The sequence below is a fragment of the Lissotriton helveticus genome, chromosome 12 (assembly GCF_964261635.1).
Source record: "Lissotriton helveticus chromosome 12, aLisHel1.1, whole genome shotgun sequence".
NCBI lineage: Eukaryota > Metazoa > Chordata > Amphibia > Caudata > Salamandridae > Lissotriton > Lissotriton helveticus.
Window position 1 is genome coordinate 652958018 of NC_136073.1, and position 18380 is coordinate 652976397.

An 18380-nucleotide genomic window follows, 5' to 3' on the forward strand; every position below is an offset into this window, starting at 1 on the left:
ATTCTAAGTTCAGGCATACTAAACTTTACTTTTCTATCTTGTTCCCAGGGTCAGTTATGTTTATAAGATGTTATAAACAAACTCCCCATTCTGTCCTATAGGAACAGATAGCCTTACAATAGTGAAAAACGAAATTGGCAATATTTCCCTATCAGGACATGCAACACACATCAGGACATGTCCTACCTTTCACATACATTGCTCCCTGCCCACAGGGGTACCTTGGGCCTTCCTTAGGGGTGGCTGATATGTAGAAAAGGGAGGGTTTAGGGACTGGCAAGTGTGTACACTTGCCAAGTTGACATGGCAGTCCTGGGAGATGGAGTCCCATTCTGCTCCGCTCCCTTCCCTCCTCCACTGGACAGGACCTCCAAGCTCCAAGCACTTAGACCGCTACGAGCGGCGCCCGCGAAGCGAGGTCCGCGAGCAGTCTTCAGGCGGCGTCAGGGGGTGGAGCGCGTGACGGTGGCTGAGGGGCTCCTGAGAGATGGAGTCCCGTTCTGCTCCGCTCCCTTCCCTCCTCCGCTGGACAGGACCTCCAAGCTCCAAGCGCAGTGTAATTATGTGCCGTGTAATTATGTGGCACTGAGTGGTATGTGGAGTGTATGTTGCATTGAGTGCAGTGTAATTATGTGGCATGTAATTATGTGGCACTGAGTGGTATTTGGAGTGTATGTTGCGTTGAGCACAGTGTAAATATGTAGCATATAATTATGTGGCACTGAGTGGTATTATGAGGAGAGTATGTTGTATTCAGTAGAGTTTAATTGTGTGGCCTGTAATTATGTGACACTGAGTGGTATTGTTTGGAGTGTATGTTGCATTGTAATTATGTAGCATATAATTATGTGGCACTGAGTGGTATTTGGAGTGTATGTTGCGTTGAGCGCAGTGTAATTATGTAGCATATAATTATGTGGCACTGAGTGGTATTGTGTGGAGTGTATGTTGTATTCAGTAGAGTGTTATTGTGTGTGAGGGTGCAGTGTGTGAGGGTGCAGAGTGTGTGAGGGTGCAGAGTGTGTGAGGGTGCAGTGCGGCATTAAAAACTGTGCTGCTTCTGTGTTTGCACTCAGACATCACTGTGCATATCATAATAGTAGTGGTATTTAATATCATAGTGCTGCTATATCAATAAATCCACATCACTTGCGGTGTACTCTATGCGTCAACATAAATAGTAAAATAAAAGACCTATAGGTTGCAATGCATAGTGCGCTCCGCACTGCTCGAAGTAAGTAAATTTAATAATAAGAAAGGACACGAAGCGCTGATGAAGGATGTACAAAGAGCGTCTACTAATAAATGAGTTACCACGAAGTAACAATAAGGAGCCATTTAGAAAAAAGGGTAAAATACCAGCAACTAGCAAACACAAGTAAAGGCTTCATAAATTAATGAAGCACAATAAATAAAAGCGTCTGTAACTGAAAAAAAGTACAGGCTCCATTGATTAATACAGTGCAGTCAAGTCATGTTCTCGCCCAAAACACGCAAAAACATGCCCTTCACGAGGTAACAGACTCGCAAATAGGAACTAGCGGTCTGGCCTAGGCAAGGTGGTGTGACGGGAAACAAGGACTGGGTGAGAAGGGAGGGGGAATGCCAGCAGGAAGGGAGGGGGTGGCAAAGCAGCTGGGGTGTTGCTTGTAAACAACAAGCTCTGACATTGCCCGGAGGGGGGCGGGGGAGCGGATTCCTTTGAAGTGTAAACCAGCATGAGTGCGGAGAGAGGCTCACAGGCTGACAAATGGTGTGCAATGTGCACGCGCTCGCACACATGCACTGTAGGCAATCCGCCTAGAAAAGCCTTTGGGTGCATTTTTTAAAGCCCCTACATAATATCTCGCCAACAAGCATTCCTAAAGTAATGCCTTGAGAGAGCGCCATGTTATTCTTGAAAATTGTAGGGGTGCACCATAATCCCGAGTAGTCAGCACCCACATATTTAGAGGGTTTACTAATGTAGTTAGAAATGTAACGTTAGGGTGGGAATCAGCACGATATGTAGTGATGTGTTTATTAATCAGAGCCTAAAGTGGTGTTCTAATCGAAATGTAGTGTTGCCTAATGTAGAAGTATAATCATATGTGAAATGTTGTATTAGTAATGAAATGCTTTTGAAATATATACGTGCTTATTAATGAGTGAATTAATGTAGGCTTTTAATATGAAAGGTAGTGCTTACATTGAAAGTAGGATTAATGCTTTATAGTGGCGAAATGTAATGGCATGTTGTATTAGAAATGTCTTTAAAACGTGCAAAGGCCTGGGACATGCTAAAGCCAGTAGAGGCCTAACTGCATTTTTCTTTTGTTAGCTTTAGTCGAGAAGGAAAGATTTTCTCTCTTCGGGGGAAAAGCTGTCCTCAGCAAATCCTAAGTTGTAACTTTGAATGTTTGCAGAGATGTTCCCATGTATTTCAGCTTGCAGGTGCAAGGCCACAAGGCTCGTTAGGTAGAAGGGTTCATTGTTTAGGAGTTAGGATAGTGGGCGCGAGAGCAGAGGAGCTGCCAAAGAATTTGGGAGTGCAACATTTAGCGAGGAAGGTGCCTGGGACCCAAGGACACACCAGCGGATGCTTGATGGAGAGGTGCCATGCTGGAAAAGTCCGAACATCTTCACCTGCCAGAGGGGCTTACCTCTGGGCGTGTCAACTGTTATTGGGATTTTGTATTAGGGACAGCACCCGAGGGTGGAGAGCAGAATTTAGTTAGGGGATTGACAGAGCAGGATGTAGGTAGCTGTAGAGAGAGCTTGGGGAATGTAGGGCAGAGTGGGGTGTAAGAAGGAGCATCTTAGAACAAGCTCGACAGTAAGACTATTTGCCTGAAGGTGAATGTACTTCTTTGGAAGTCTTCACCGCTGACACCTTTACTCTTGTATGATGGGAATGTTATGTAGGGATGTTACCTTAGAATAGTGTAGGGACAGACTAATCATTTTTCTTTTCCTTTTTGTAATGGCAGTCTAAACTTCAAGCTGGGACTGTTCTTGGTTGCCTAATGTTACTCGAATTGACTTTGCTTTTTATTTGGAGTCGTTTGAGAATCTTGCGTAGAATTATGTTTGTATTAGTGCCAGTCTATTTTCTGAACCTCTTGCTGAGATGTTTGTATGTTCAATTATTCTTGGCTTTGTAATAAATCTTTGAAACTTCAGTTGTAATCAGTGGTCCTTTGAGTTTAATTTGGATTTGATGGTGAAGTTGTTCAAAAGTTGTTGTAAAATCTTCCCTTTATTCTTTCAGAACAGGGAAAAAGGTCCAGTCGACCTGGTTTGGGATTCTAGAGATGAGTAAGAAAATCTAGATGTAAATCCCAGCTTCCCCAGTTGGTAGCAGAGTAGGATGGTTCCCTTTCTAGAGTAGGGAAAGACCTGATCTAGATTAGAAAAAGAGTCTCCCAAGGCCCATAGCAATTAGAGAATGATTGCCCAGTGGATTGTCGGCGGAAGACAGCGCTCCATGGAAACTGACGGAGAGTGACGGTGCAGCGAAAAGCAGCAGTTCGTAGGAGAGTGAGTATGAATAGGGTTATATGTTGTTAGATTGCGGTGTTATATGTTGTGTTGTGTTGTGATGTCTTGCGGAGTTGGAATGCCTGTTGTATGAAAGGAAATCAGGCTGTGAGCGCACGCAGCCTGGGAAAACCTTAGGCTCAAGGAGTAGCTTAAGTGGTTTGGGTGTATCGAACACCCATAGTAATTGTCGACCATTGTTAAGGGGATCGTGAGGTACCATTGATTGCCCGCTGGACCGAGATAGGGGGAACGAATGTGTGAGTGCGTGAGTAACTGACGCTGGTCGTGAGTTGCTGTGTGTTTGTAACCTATCAGTTGAGGTGATTGTCCGGTCATTTCACAGAGAGTTGCCAGTTCGGTGACAATTACACAACTGTGGACGTACAGTCAGACTGTGGACGTACAGTCAGCGAAGTGGTTGCTTGGTCAGAAGTGATCATTTCAGTGTATGTTTGGGACGTGTGTGTGTGTGAGAGACGTTTTGTAGAGGAGGGGAACTGCTGCGAAGCGGAGGCGAGGGAAGTCAGTAGGTGCCGCGCTGGGATAGGGCGATTGGTGTGAAACCGTGCTGGGATTGGTGGATTGTCATCAGGAAGTAAAAGAGCGCTGCGAGAGAAGAAACGCTGGTTTTCATCTTAAAATGTTTTACAGTTTTGCGAGATTTGTTCAGAAAAGAAAAGAAGTTAGAACCCCGGGGGGGAGAAGAGGCCCCACCCGAGGATACTCCGGCTCATTACATGGCTTCAAATGTATATTGTGGCTCGAGAATTGGGCTAAGATGACAAATGGAGATGAGGAGTTGACTTTTCCTAGTTATGGAACTTTCAGATTGGAAGTGTTATATCAGTTGAAAGCGATTATGGCTTCTTTGCGGCCTTTACCTAGGCCGACACAGTTTGAGGCATTGGATGCATGGATCAGGGCGGCACACGAAAGAAACAGGGACAGGCGACAGGAAAGAATGAAGAGGTCAGTTAGGGCAGTCCAAGACACGAGGTGGGATGCATTGGAAAAGAGATGGAGAATACAGTTGATCGAAGGAGATTTGTTGTATCCACTGTTGGTTAAAACAGGGGACGCACAGAGAAAGAGCACAGAGGACGACGACAGTGATACGGATGACAGCTTGATAGAAAGGCTGTTATCTGAGAGACCACCCCCATACAACCCAGAGTTAGGCGAGGAGAAGTCAGCCCCGGTAGAGGAGGTGAGGGTACTGAAATTCCCTCCTAGAACTGAGGTAGTGGGAAAGCTCGCAACAGGAGAAGGACAGAATGTAGAAGGTGCCAGTTCTCAAAGATTGCCGGATGCGCTTACAGTACCGGTCACTATTGGTCCGATAGTGTCAGTGTATAATCCAGAGCAGACGCGAAGTGGAGGTCCATCGCGGATGAGTATGGAAGGGAGCATAATTAGTCAAAGAAATAGTGTGGTGGATGGTGTGGGTCAAATGCCAAGACCTCCAGAATGGAGTACCCCATTGCCAGCAGACTCGTCATGGGAGACGATTGAAGGGGCTCAGAGTGACAGGCCAAGGGAGGACATGGACAAAGGGAGCGTTGAGAATAGAACACCCTGCAGAGGCGTATCTGAAGTGAACAGGTGCAGAGAACAAGACAGTGCTTGTGAAGAAAGGAGAAGTGGCTCTAGTCGAGGTACTTTGAGTGCGGCAATAAAGGGAAAAAGAATTGATGTGATGCGATTAAAAGCAGAAGTAGATGAGATCGTTGAAGGAAATTTGCCTCTAGAGAGGATTGAGCTCTACGAACCAGATGAGTTGTTGTTTGTGGCGAAGAATGTGACTCGGAAAGCTAGGTCGACCCATGAGAAACTGACTGAATTAGCAGACAGATATGATGTGGACTTTTCCAAAACAAAAATGCTGCAGGGTAATCACAGATTGCAATATACTGACCAAGATCTAGAAGAGAAAAGGGTGATCGGACTGAAGACTCACATTCGAGAACTAATTATAGGGATACGAGCTTGGAGTAGACTTGACAAATGAGAAGAAAGGTGGTCAAAGAAAAAGAGTGTTAGGAGGAGTAAGACTGTGACACCCCCTCCGGGAGAAGGAATAACAGGAATTGAAGCATACCCTTTGCGGGAGGTGGTCAATGGAGGATATGTACACGTGCCCTGGAGTCGCAGAGATTTATCTGCCTTTACAAATGATTTCCGAAAGCTGCGAGAGAGCCCAGTTGAATGGTACAAGCAGGTAGAGAGGTTTGTCGAGATCTCAAAGGTGCTGTGGATTGATCTGAACACCTTATTTGACATTGTGGTTCCAGGAGACTTGTGGGTAGCATGCAATGTCACTGTTGAATGGCCCGCTGAGGAGCCAGAGAGGGAGGCTGCCACAAATGGACCGTCACCTCTTGTAATGAAAAAATATGAACAAGTGATTACGTGGTTGAAATCAAAGGTACCACCACAGGATATCGACTGGGTTAAGATAGATCTGACGGAACAGGAGCCTAAAGAGACAGTGCATGAGTATTATGAACGACTATTACAGGTCTTTAAGCAGTACAGTGGGTTGGATGTGATGGATCCAAGAGACATGGGACAGTTTGTTTCAAAGTTCGTTCTAGGATTGAGGCCTGATATCTGTCTTATGATCCAGCAACATTTGATTTATTGGCAGAACAAACAGCTGGACGAGATTTTGAGGCATGCTAGGTACTGTAGTGATGGAATCGACTCGAAGCATAACAAGCTCAAGGACAAGCTGATGCTGGTCCAGATGCAATCTGCTGACAAGGGAGGTCAGGTTCAATCATGGGGAAGGTACCTTGGGGAGGAAACAGAATGGTCAGAAAAACGGAAATGGGTACGACTCCAAGCCAAGGGTAGATATAGCGACGTTGAAAAAGTCATCAGATTGGACACTGAAGACATGAGTGTCCCTATAATCCTGCAAATCAGGAGCAGCAGGAGGAGGGAATGGTTCAGGAACAGGTACCTCAGGTGACGGCTACATCAGTGGCAAAGACTACGTTGATTAAAGGGGGGACTTTAGCTCCTCAAGTACAGATTCCCCAGCCACCGAAAATATCGACGGTGCCTGAGAGGGGAGGAAGACTGCACTCTTGGGGCAGTCTTGGAGGTAGACCAGAGGGGACCATTTGTGGAAGCTGATGTTGATGGTCAGCCTACCACCTTTTTGGTTGATACTGGTGCTACCCGTTCTACTGTGAGATCTACAGTAGTCCCCAACCTACCCCTCTCGGGACAGACAATCCAAGTTGTAGGTGTTGCTAATAGGAAAATGACAACCCCTCTGACAGAACCGATTCCTGTGAAGATAGGAACGTTCAAGGATAGACATCAATTTGTGGTGTGTGATTCAAGTCCTGTTTATTTGCTAGGGAGGGATCTCCTGTGCAAACTTAATTGCACCACCTACTGCACCCCTAAGGGAGTGGAATTGCAGACTAATGACGATGACGCTACCTTTAAGGCCACGAATCAGCATGTGTGCATAGAGATGTACCCAGCCTTGACAGTGGAAGAGCTTCCTTTTGATTTGAGAGACTCAGTTTCACAGGTGGTGTGGGACTTTACTGGAGAAGACATAGGATTGATTAAAGGTGTTGAGCCAGTTAAGATTCAGGTCAAAGAGAAAGTCGATTTCCCCAGAACACCTGAGTATAATTTGACCCCATAAACAATTGCAGGAATAAAGCCTGTGATTGAGTCTATGATTAAGCAGGGAATACTGAAGGAGATATTGGGGAGTCCATGTAACTCGCCAATAATGGGATTGCAGAAACCGAGTGGGAAGTTCAGGATTGTGCAGGTCCTGCACCGAGTGAACAACATAGTTGTTCCCTGTTGTCCAGTGGTACCGAATCCATCCGTAATCTTATTTCAGATCCCGTGCCAAGCTGAGTGGTTCACCGTGATTGATCTCTGTCAAGCTTTCTTCTCGATACCTCTGCATGAGGAAAGCCAATTTTTATTTGCTTTCAAGCTGGAAAGTCGTGTTTTAACGTGGTGTCATAGCCCTCAGGGGTACACAGAGAGCCCATCGATCTTTAATCAGATCTTGAAAAAGAATCTTGAGAGTCTAATACTGCCGCAGAACTCTGTTCTCGTCCAGTACATAGACGACCTCCTTGTTGCATCAGAGACTGAGGATGCGTGCAGGATTGATACAATTGCTTTACTGAACCATTTGGCAGAGGTAACAAGGTGTTACCAAATAAGTTACAGTACTGCTTGAATGAGGTGCAGTATCTGGGGCACAGAATAGAGAAGGGCAAAAGGAAGGGGGTCACCTGACAGGGTTGAGGCAATACTGAACATGATGGTGCCTTCAACACAGAGAGAGGTAAGGATGTTCCTAGGGATGGTTGGCTATTGCCGCCAGTGGATTGCCAACTTCTCATTAAAGGCAAAGCCTTTGCAGAGACTGATGCACAAGGACGTGAGCGATCCGGTACCATGGAACAATGACTGTATGAAGGCTTTCCTTGAGTTGCGAGAGGACCTTTGTCGCGCTCCGGCACTGGGAATGCCTGACTACAAGAAGTCTTTTTTATTGTTTTGCTGTGAACAAGAGGGTTGTGCATTAGCAGTCCAAGTTCAAGATCATGGAGGTGTCCGTAGACCAGTTGCCTATTTCTCAGCTACTTTAGATCCAGTAGCTTCAGCGTTGCCCGGATGTCTCAAATCCGTTGCTGCAACAGGTGTCAGCATTGAAAGGTGTGAAAGCATTGTGATGGGTCATCCATTGATTGTTTATGTGCCGCACTCAGTAGAGCTACTGATGACCAGGACCAAGACCTGGAAGTAAGGAGATTCACGAGACCGCAAGCATTCGCGGATGTCACATGCGAATTAACCACGCTGAAAAAAATCAGTCCGGTTAGAAACTACGGCGCTAAATATTTTTGGCATAGGATACTATGGGCTCAACACTATCGTCGGTGGACTACGACTACCATGGAGCAATAATAATTTTTTCTAAGTAACCTACAAATTCACCATTCCCCAATGAACTATTGAAGGCACTAGATGTTTGGGCGCATATAATTGAGTGAGGCTTGGTCCTGATGAGAACCCCAAGAACAAAGGGGGTTTGAAAAGCGTAGACCCTGGAATTACCAAACATTTGTTTTTTGTAGATTGTATGTACATTAGATATGTATTGGATCCATTTAATGAGACTGGTACATCAAATTTAGAAACTTGTAAAAAATTGAATAGGATACTTTTTCTAAAAAAGATTTGTAATTACTAGCAATATTGTTTGGTATTAAGACTTAGAAGCATGTTTGTGTAATATTTCTTGAAGAGTGTGAATGGTATGGCTGTAGAGTAAGTGGTGTGGTGAGAATGGTGAGAATTAAAGAATAGAAGTAAAATTTATTTAATTCTGTTTATTATATGTTTTTGTACAGTGTCTGTGTATTGTCCACATTGAAAATTTGTTTTTGCTTGGAGATAAATCTTTAAACATTTGGGATATTTAAATAAAAGCTACTAATGAGCTTAAGGATGATCTGATGGTTGGTCTGCGCATCTTTTGAATTAGAATGACTTAAAATAATTAGCAGTACTGGCATTTTTTTTGGTTGTTGGCAGGCCCAAGACTCAGCACTTGACGAATAATAGCCTCACGCGCTACAAGCAGGTTATACTTGCTGCGGAGAACGTGACCCTTAAGAGGTGCTCTGTTTTGAATCCTGCTACCTTGATGCTCTTGCAAACATGCTTGATGAAGATTGTGAGGACCATGATTGTCTTGATGTGACTGAACTATGCACCAAACCTAGACCGGACATTGTCGATGAACCACTGCTTGACCCTGATGAAATTTTCTTTGTTGATGGTTCGTGCATAAGAGACCGTGTTGGTCAGTTGAGAGCAGCATTTGCTGCATTCACTATTTCAGGAGTTGTCGAAGCTGCTTGCCTGGAAGCCAAGGGAATTCGGATTACCATTTATACTGACAGCCAATACGGGTTTGGTGTGGTTCATGACTATGGACAGTTATGGTCTCTGAGAGGTTACATGACGTCGTCAGGAACACCAATCAGGAATGGAGACTTTGTTAGGCTGCTCTTGGAAGCTTTACAAGACCCCTTAGAAATTGCTGTTGTGAAGTGCACGGCTCATGGTAAAGGGACAGATTTCGTGTCACTTGGAAACCGCTATGTGGACGAAGTTGCACGATTCTGTGCCGAACAAGGTTATTCATTCACTGAACAAGAAATAGAGGGATGCGAGGAAAGAGCCGAGTTAGACAGGATGCTTGTCATGGCAGATACTTGGGATGAGCTTAGGTGCATGCAGGAACAGGTGTCGGACCATGAGAAAAATGCGTGGATCAATTCAAGCTGTGTGAAAGGAGATGTGGACATTTGTGTCTCGACTGATGGGAGAGCAGTGTTGCCAGATGAGCTGTTGAGTCCGACGGCGAGACAAATTTATGGTGCAGTTCATCTGGGAAGGGATGCGATGATACGAGTGTTCAGACAAACATGGTACAATCCGAAGTTTCGCGCAGTGGCAGAAGCTGTTTGACAAAGGTGTGTTACGTGTCAACAAATGAATGTTGGGAAGAGAACTGCAGTCACCATGAGTCACATTGGGATGTCTGGGGGACCGTTCAATAGGATGCAATTGGATTTCATCGAGATGCCCAGATGCAATCATTTGAGATACATTTTGGTGGTGTGTGTGTTCTCATGGTGGGTGGAGGCATACCCGACACGCCGGTGCGACACACTTATAGTAACTAAGCTATTGTTGAGGGAACTTGTGCCTAGATTCGGGGTCCCGACCTCTTTGGAATCGGACAGAGGAACTCACTTCCATAGTGAGATAATGAAGATGCTTTGCACAGCACTGAATATTGATCAGAGACTCCATTGTCGTTACCGACCAGAGGCTTCTGGGATAGTGGAGCAGGTCAACGGAACTTTGAAAGCTCGGATGGCGAAAGTGTGTTCATCCACGTCTCTTAAGTGGCCAGATGCCTTGCCTTTGGTGCTAATGAGTATGCGCAGTACCCCAGACAGGAGGATAGGTCTCTCGCCTCATGAAGTGCTGATGGGGAGGGCAATGAGGTTACCAGCGGTGTCATCGACAGCCTTGCTGAGTATCACAGATGATCTGATCCTTTATTGCAAGAGACTCGGTGATGTCATCCGTTCTGTGTCCCATTAGGTGCAGGCCGCTGTGGTTCCGGCTTCCAGTGATCTCTGCCACAACCTGAGTCCGGGGGACTGGGTGCTGGTTCGGAAGCACATGGGAAAAAGCTGCATGGATGCTCGTTGGAAGGGGCCCTATCAAGTCATCCTTATTACGAACACTGCTGTGAAGTGTGGTGGGCTACCGAATTGGGTGCATGCTTCACACACCCTTGGAAGAAACAACTCCTCACCCTAATGAAAATCCAGCTGCAGTGGCAGGGCCACATGAGAGGACAAGCCAAGCTGTGAGGGTGTCTGAAGAAGCTGGTGACTCACTGGATCAAGCTGAGGAGAGTCACAACGGAAGTGAGTCTGAGACTGCCTTGGAACGGCGAAATGACTGTGAAAGTGACCCGAAGCCAAATTCAGCTGAAGAGAACTGTGAGCAAAGTGAGCAAGTACCAAGCAGGAGTACCAGCAGAGCAGGAGAGAAGTGGCCAGGAAGATAAAGGCGGCTGAACCTGAGGTTGGTTTCTGAGAGGGATCTTGCTCCTGTGTCTGAGGAATCTGAATCATACGGAGACGGGGAAAGGCAAGTTTGTGAAGGACTGAGAAGATCAAGGTGAAGGAGGGTGCCTTGTCAGAGGTACGTGACTCCTGAGTGGACCTATCCTGTGACTGATGCCAGGCATATTGAGATCGGGGAGGGTGAGGGCAGTGACAGTGATCAGTAACAGTCCTAACATCAAACTGGACGTGCTGTTGTTGGCGCCGGGGCTTGAGATCGAAGGCGTACTGACCATCACTGTTCCAAATCCACCGGTTCTAAGCAGAATTCGTCATCTGATTTTGAGTAGATTGCTTTTTCCTACATTTGGCCCTGAAATATCAGCTCAAGAATCTATTGTTATTCGTCTTGAACTTTTGGAATATGTGCTAGAAGCAGTTGGAACAAATCTTATTATTGATGAATGAGACTTTTGTAAATACTTGCTGTAAATAACCTTGGTCCGAGTGGAAGAAGAAGAAATTTAGGAACTTCCCATAGAGGACGGAGAAGAGTTAGGGTTGTCTATTGTTCGCTGTAAATAAGGAACTTAAAATAAAAGGGGATTTTCAGCCTCTGACGTGTGGTTCAAGTGCTTCTACAGGAAGAAGAAAGAAAAAGACTTAACACTGCTGATGAACGACTATATTGAAAAGTAAGTTTTGAGACCATGGAGGCTGGAAACCCGAATCGTAGTGTAGTGTAGTTCCTATATTCCCAATAGGCTCTGCGTATTGCAATAATATATCCTGTAGTTTAGACGTAGGACTGAGGTCGACTAGGTCTCTACCGAGTATATTAAACTTAATTGTGAGTGCCAACTAGCTCAGAGGTCACTAGAAACTTTCTCAAATTCACAAGAAGGGATTAGTTTCTGACAACCGCATAAACATATAAACAAAAGGAATCCTACTGGGGTAAGGAAAGAGTGTTCGTCATAGTGGTGTGGGAGCACTCAGTGTTTGATAAAATACCCCTCACACACCAAAAGGCCCCTTGGTGTCATGCTTCATCATTGGGGTCTTCGCACCCTTCTAACGGGATGCAGCGTGCTATGACCTACGAGTATGCGGGAGCAGTTATAGTAATGACTATATGTGGTGCATGTGAGTGGGTATATTATATGTGAGTGGTGGGTTGAGGTGAAAAAATTAAAAAGTACCTGGCTCGTGGGTTGACTAGAAAAAAGTTTATTCAAGACCCCGGGCTGGTACTATTAAAAGAGGTGCAGTGCGAGGTGAACCTGTCGTGATTATGGACAGTACCTCAGGTGTGCGTCAACATGTTTCGGAGGCAAAGCTCCTTCTTCAGGACGGGGGCACAACTTCCCCACCTTACTCACGTTTCACTAGTTATAAAAAAAGTGTATTTTATGTTAATTTAACAAAAATTGAAAAAAAAACTATATATACATGTGTATGTAATTAAAGGCTACTATGTGCCTACAGCGGATTTATTCAAGTAAATGCGAATTGCATCACTTGTCAAGTATTCTTTGCTTGCTTCATGAGCATTTCAAAAACATCTGCGGGGTGATTGTTGTGTGCAATGGACTCAGGATTACTCGTCCTCCGTCTTACCCCACACGCTGCTCCGCTGTACAGCTAAAGTAAGATGGGGGAAGGGTGGCGAACTTTCAAAGCCCATACCTGTGAGTCGTAGCGTGTGTCAAGGCTGTGTGCTGGTGCCCACGCTCTTCTCATTATATGTTAATGATATACCTACTTATTTAAGGGACTGCGACCATGACTCCCCGAAGCTAGGAGATGAGGCGATTACGGCACTACTTTTTGCCGACGATACAATCCTCATCTCACAGTCGAAGGGTCTTCAAAATCTGGTGAATTCATTTTATGGTAACTCCGTAAAGATGGGGTTGGAAATAAACTCATCTAAAACAAAATATATGTCCATAAACCCGCAAAAGTCCTTTAGGAAGAATTTGGCCTTAAATAATCAAAAATTGGAATATGTGGGGAGTTTCAACTATCTAGGTATTATGTTGGATAGTAACCTTTCATGGAAGGGACATCTAGTAAAAAGTAGGTTATCTTTTAAACAAAATTCGATGCCCATCCTAAAAGTGCATGGAGCCAGCTATTCTAAAGCTATTACGCCGGCACTTGAAGTATTTAAGGCAAAGGCCCAATCAGCGGCACTTTATGGTGCTGAGGTTTGGGGGCATTGCTGTAAACGCAACTTCGAACGGGTAGAAAAGCATTTTATGCGTAGGTTACTTAAATTACCAACCAGAACTCCCCTAATCCCAGTGTTTTTGGATTTGGATCTTAAACGGACAGATTACCAAGCAATCCTTAGGCCATTGCTGTATTGGGTAAGGTTATGGACAACCCCGGAGTTGTGTAACTATAAAAGTGGATTGATAGAGATTATTCAGATTGATGAGTACAAGAAAATCGTTTGGTTAAAACATATTTCCCTTTGGTGTACCAGGTTAGGGCTGTCCCATTTTTGGGACGAACCCCAGAATATGACACTGGTGTGTAAAAAGCTTTTAAAGTCTACTTACTGGTCCTATGTCAACGAAGAGCTATTCCATAGTTCATCTATTGGCATATTGACTCAGAAATTCCTGATTATAAAGGATAACGCTGCATTCGAACCATTCATGGATGAGATAGGACCACCATTAGCAAAAACTTTATACTTGCAACTTAGATATGGGGTACTACAGACGAATGCTAATACATGCAGATGGGGAGGTAAACATGATAATGGTCTCTGTACCCTCTGCTCATTAAAGGCAAAGGAAGACGATGTCCATTTATTGTTTTTTTTGTACGGCCTATAAGTTACCTAGGCACCGTTGGATTAGACCCCTCTGCAAAACTATGGGCGTCAGGTCGTACAAAGAGGCAGAGCGTATCATTAAATCTAACACCTCACAACTGGTAGTTTTTTGCATAAGTAGGTTTTTATTTAACATGTATCTCATCAGGAAACGGCTTGGATACAAGCTGTAATGCAATATTGGAGCCCGTAGCCTTCTCCATTCAGCATTAGCCAACGTAGAATGCATTGAGTTCACCTTTTGTAAAAATGGGTGGTTTTAAAGGTTTTAAACTTTGGTTTTTAGTCTGGCTTTTTAATCATGGAAATAACCTTTTTATCTAAATTATTTAGATTTTAACGCAGTACTGTAAAATTACTTGTTTTGGATCAATTGTTACTTTGCCCCATTCTATTAATTGTAACCTGTTCATGTGATCAATTGTTGGCAAGGGGCCCTGTATATATTTGTCTGTAAATGTTTTCTTTCTGTTTTTGTACTTCCTGCTTTTTTGGCTATACTAGCCGAAATAAAGTTGAACTGAACTGAATAAACTTTTTTCTAGTCAACCCACGAGCCAGGTACTTTTTATTTTTTTCACCTCAACCCACCACTCACATATAATATACCCACTCACATGCACCACATTTAGTCATTACTATAAGTGCTCCCACGTAGTCATAGGTCGTAGCACGCCGCATCCCGTTAGAAGGGTGCGAAGACCCCAATGATGAAGCATGACACCAAGGGGCCTTTTGGTGTGTGAGGGGTATTTTATCAAACACTGAGTGCTCCCACACCACTGTGACGAACACTCTTTCCTTACCCCAGTAGGATTCCTTTTGTTTATATGAATATGTTTGTGGAGCAAGAATCCTTCTGTGTTACTCTACCTCCCTCTGTTGTTAATTTATCCAACCGCATAAACATGACAGCTTTGTTTCCCAAGAATAAGAATTCAATCTCTAGAGTCGCGGAAACAATAGATAGCTATTTTACTCAGTCAATCGTGCATGCTTCGTTTCACCAGCGGTGCTGAGAAATAGAGAGACGGGCGTTTTCAATAGAAAGTTATTGAACAGTCTTCTTTCTCAAGCATAAGAAATGTACTGCTACCATTGTAATACTGGTTATAAAGTACAAGGCATATAATACGATAAGTAATATAAAGTAGTACTGTAAAAGCACGTTATGGTTTCTAAGCCATAAAATACATACAATACATAAAATACATACAGTGATAAAATAATGACTAAAAGTACTCAACTGGTGCTTCTAAAATACGCCTACCCCGGTGTACCTAACCTAAGTCTAGTACAAGGGAAGAAGTAAGTGAGGTGTAGCTTAAGTTTAGTATTCTTTGCCAAGAATCTATTCCAAGAATTCTCTTAAGGGTCTAATCAGCTCCGTACCTTGGGTTTAGAATGAAGGAGGTCTTATATCTCTATCTCAGGACTCGATTTCCCAGCAACCTGCAAGGGTAGCCTGAAAACACTGGAGCTGGATTTCTCGGCAGGAGAAAAGACAGCGTCTATCAGTGCGTCAGGTGGAGGGTCGGCTTCCTTCGGCATTTGCTGCTGCAGGGCGTCGGGCAAGTAGTTAGTCGATCTGCTCCAAACCACTGTGTGTTTGTCTGGGCAAATGTAGGCATATTTATACCTTGAAGGTGCCGAGTTTGACGTATGATTGGACATAATAATGTCACTCAAATACTCAGTTATTTGAAAACTCCATGATTTCCTAGATATATTAGTATTCAGGCTAGGGGAAGTCCCTAGGTGCTGAAGGCGGGTTTTTCTAAGAAATCGTTGTTGATTCTCGGAACTTAGTGGAAGTAGCCATGCCGTATTTGGGCTGCATAGGCTCAGTCTAAATATGGTAATGATTTCTATGCCTATATAAGGATCGGGTAATTTATACCTATATATGGGCATGAATCGGGAAAATTACACTAGGGTCTTAGATTCCTACACAACACCCACTCCACGATATTAAGTTCAATAAAACTAAATATATAAGCACTGAACATATCTAAGGCAAGTGTTTACAATCCCACCCTGTTAGACCTAGGGGATCCTAGACTACATAGGGTAGCCTGGCACAGTAGTGGATATAGCTAAACTCTCAGGCGTTGGTTAAGTGCTTACAAAACTCACTCACAGTAACCCAATGATTGACCACTAAAATAAAAGACACTACACCAGTCTTAGGAAAATACCAGTACCTTTTATAAAAATAATATTCTTTCTTGTTCTTGTTTTAAATAAAAGCAGTACACAAATAATTTACACAGTTCTCATAGATCTCAAATCACATCCAATACTTTTCCTAGTCAGTACATAAGAATCAAAGGTACATTACATTTGAGATTAGTTACTGTTAATTCCACAAGATTACTTCTTCAATCACTGGTTACAGAAGGGAAAATTCACATTACAGATTCAATGCGCCACTTGGCATGTACATTACCCTCTCCTCTCAGACTTCAGAACAGCTCAATAGGTTTTCACCCCCAGCCGCGCTTCTCTCAATTCAGGCAGCCAGCTAATTGGCTAGAAAAGATAAGGCACGTTAATAGTGTTGCCCTATATACCAACTATAACTACACCTTCCTGAAGGGAACTGTTGCTAGGCATAAGTCTAACTAGTCGGTTAGATGCGACTGGCCCTGTTGGTTACTGACACCCTTTTGCCCAATCTTGCGCTATTATTCTGTCAGGTATAGGAGTTTAACACTTTATTCCCCTTGTTTGCTGTTTTCCCCCTTTTCTGGTCGGACTTGGTAATTTCAATGCCAGTTTACTATGTGAGTCAGAGGCCAAGTTCTTGTGTCTTAATCCCCAGCAGCAACTCAATTATCGAGTTACTCGGTGTATAGAGGCCGCTTCTGGGCTCCTGGCGAGCCGGCACTGCCGCCTCCCGCTTCCCCTTTATCCCTGCTTACTTGTGCTGGGCAGCGATCCTTCTGTAGCCACCCCTTCGCTCAGTTCTCCTCACTCCGCGCCGACGACGAAGCCTCAGCAGTGTCGGCTTCGGGATGGGGAATCGGGAGAGCCTACTTGCTGACTGGACGCTCCGCTGGCGGAACCATGGCGGCGCTTTCCTTCTTCCCGCGTCGCTTCAGATGGGAGCTCCGCCTCGGGCGCACCTCCTGTGACGCGGTCGGGTTCTTCCTCACAGCTCCGGATACCGCCTCTGGGCACACCTCTTCCGACGCGCCGAGTCCTCCCACACAGCTTCAGATACCGCCTCTCCTTTCCACAACAGTCGGGTCAGCTGGACACTCTGCACTCGTGTGGGTCAGTCGGGCAGACGGCGCTTCACGCAGGTAGGAGACTCTGCCGGCGTCACTGCCTTATTTCACGGGTAGAGAGCCAGTCACCAGGTTAATGAAGCTGACAGACGTCCCTCAGCCGCGCAGCACAGCTCAGTTCCGATGCTCACTTAGGATGCCCACAGCCTTCAGGGCAAGTGAGCAGGACGCTTACAAGGGTCGATTTGGGTTGTAGATTATCAAGGTCTCCTTACAACACGACCCGGGCTCTCCAAATTAATTACAAAGTCTCTGGTCACACTTTAGGGCTGGTGTGACAGTGGGGTTCGGTCAGCCTGAAAGGGGGCACTTCCCAACACGCGACAGCCGGCCCACAGGTCGATCTGGTCACCTCTGGTGCGCAATCCTCCTCCGCAAGTCGCCTCTCTCCTCACTGGTCACTCCTGAGACTACTACAAAATGGCTGCTGGTCACTGGCCTTTTATAGGGTGGCCTGAGACCTGCAGAAGTCACTGGATGCTTCTAGAAAGTTCCTCATGTTAGCCTATAGGCCTGTTCTCCAGTAGTGTCCGTTATGGCAGTTGGTGGACACCATTTTAGGTTTCTGGGTGTCCCTAGATTTTCAAGGGGCATAACTAGGCCTCACAGGTTATGAGGGAAAAATGGCGTCATAACCAAGGAACACCTAGCCCCCTGACAGCACTGAAAAATCCTGGTGGACATATATAAAAAATAAAAACAGAAACTCTGGGAGGCTAAGGGGGACAAAAATAAATAATGTTGGTTAGAGTATCCCCAGATGCAGACAGGTCTAACACGCGTCCCCCCCAGCTGAAAGTGGGGAGAGCTACCCAATCCCTTGGGAGTTCTCATCACTAAGGCGGAAATACCTGGATAGACCGTCTGCATTGGCATGGTCCGATCCAGGCCGGTGTTCCACCCTAAAGTCCATTCCCTGTAGGGAGATGGACCACCTTAACAACTTGGGATTCTCCCCCTTCATTTGCATCAGCCAACGAAGGGGGCGGTGGTCAGTCTGAACCAGGAAGTGCGAGCCAAACAAGTATGGCCGCAGCTTCTTCAGAGCCCAAACCACCGCAA